Genomic DNA, 2040 nt, shown 5'->3' with positions numbered 1-2040 from the left:
GGCAACACTTTAGTTAAAGAAATATGATCAAACATTACGTATACATGACTATTAGTAAGAGAAAGTACAGGCTTTAACAAATTTTTATTTTTTCAAAAGTTAAAGGAATTTTGTGATTTTGCAAACAAATATGAGTGAATTTATGAGCCCCAATTGCTTAGGAATAACGAAATTTCATCAAAAGGAAGAGGACACACCTAGAATAGCTCCTAGAAACCTCTGATTGCGAATGGAATGCATCGTAATTGATTTGGAATGAAATTAGAAAATTCTGGAAAATTGACCTTTAGTGACGAAAAATCTGATGAACACCGTCGCTGAAAACCCTTTAGCAACGAAAAATCTGATGAACACCGCCGCTGAAAACCCTTTTGTGACCTTCATAGCTAGCCTTTTTTGGGTTTTAGGCCACTTTTTAGCTTCAAATCTTCCTAAAACGTCATTTAAACCACTTGAGACCCGCAAACCTGTTTCAAATCATCAAAATAACCATTCTAAACATGTTGGTGGCTTCAAATTTACTTCAAAAACATCAAAAAGGAAAATAGGCAAAATTTTTGATTTTGACCAAAATAAGAACATAATAACCTCTTTTGCTATTTTCTCATCTAATGACCAAAACAACATCTGTAACATGTTTACAATCATCATGGGGTTAGAAAAATTCGGGAAATGTTCTTTGAAACACAAAATCCTTTCTTTGGAACACGAAATCTGTTTTTTTTTTCTTTATGACTCAAAACTCAAACAAAAACAACAAAACTCCACACCCCCAAACCTGAACTAAGCATTGTCCTCAATGTTTAAAGGAAATGCATGTAGCAATTAGTTAAGGCAAAGAAGGATGGAAAATAAAGAGAGAAAAAAAAAAAAGGAACGAAGGCACCTAGTTGGGTTGCCTCCCAACAAGCGCTTGGTTTATAGTCTCCAGCCTGACTTTTGGAATGATTATCACCCAGGATCATGGAGAGTGAAGGTTTCCTTTTGTTGATTACAAATTTTTTCCAAGTATCTTTCCAAAGTGAGGGTTGGTGCAGCAATGGTGCTTGGGATGGCCTTGGTTTCCAATGAGTTCACCATTTTTAGCACGTGTGGCCCCTCTCCTACCTCTATCTCATGAACCAAACTTTCTTTTAGTGGATCTTTTGGGTAGTCCGCTATGAATTGTGGTCGAACAACATGATGTACTGCTTCTAAACGGAAACAATACTATGAATCAATGAGGCACGTGGTTGCATAAAAAACTTTGAATTCCACCTCTTGCTCAGCATCTCGTAGGATGAAAGAACCTTTTTCTACATCAATTATCATTCTTCCTGTAATGAGAAATGGGAGGCCTAAAATAATTGGAATGTCGACATCTTCTTCCATATCCAAAACTATGAAATCAGCTGGGAATATATATTTATCCACCTTTCACTAGTACATCTTCAAGAATGCCATCAGGATATGTAAGTGATCTATCAGCCATCTGCAAAGAAATATTAGATTTCTTAATTTCCCCCAAGCCAATTCTTTTAGGTACAGACAAAGGCATTAAATTAATACTAGAACCTAGATCACACAATGCTCTTTGAAAAGAAACAGTGCCAATGGTGCAAGGAATAGAAAACCTCCTTGGATCATTTTGCTTAGGTGGTAGATGACTTTGTATTACTGGGCTACACTCCTCCCTCAATTCCACCATCTCTGTATCTTCCAAATGTCTCTTTTTGCTTAAGATGTCCTTGATGAACTTTCCATAGTTTGGCATTTGCTCCATTCTTCACTAAATGGAATGGTAATTTGCAATTTCCTAAAAATTTCAAGAAATTTGGAGAACTATGCATCCTTCTTATTTTTCTTCAAGCGTTGTGGAAAATAAATCGGTGGAACATAGGATTTTGAAGTGAGATTTTGGGATGGTGGCTGCTCAGTTTTTGTTGAATTTTCGGTGGAGCTCATGACGGTATGTAGGCTATTGTCTTCAGTTTTTTCCGTTTCTTTCAACTATTGGTGGTGCTTTTCTGTGTCCAAATTTACAGCAGTTTTGATGGGTCT

General features: G+C 36.4%; 1 pseudogene; it reads right to left on the bottom strand.

Annotated features, from left to right (window-relative positions):
- Positions 1-1209: 1209 nt before the first annotated feature.
- Positions 1210-1753, bottom strand: LOC148919152 (uncharacterized; annotated as a pseudogene).
- Between the last annotated feature and the right edge of the window lie 287 nt (positions 1754-2040).

Source organism: Prunus mume, linkage group LG3 (assembly GCF_029339155.1).
Source record: "Prunus mume cultivar Tortuosa linkage group LG3, ASM2933915v1, whole genome shotgun sequence".
NCBI lineage: Eukaryota > Viridiplantae > Streptophyta > Magnoliopsida > Rosales > Rosaceae > Prunus > Prunus mume.
Note: the sequence above shows the minus strand (reverse complement) of the source record. Positions and strands in the feature narration are given on the sequence as shown.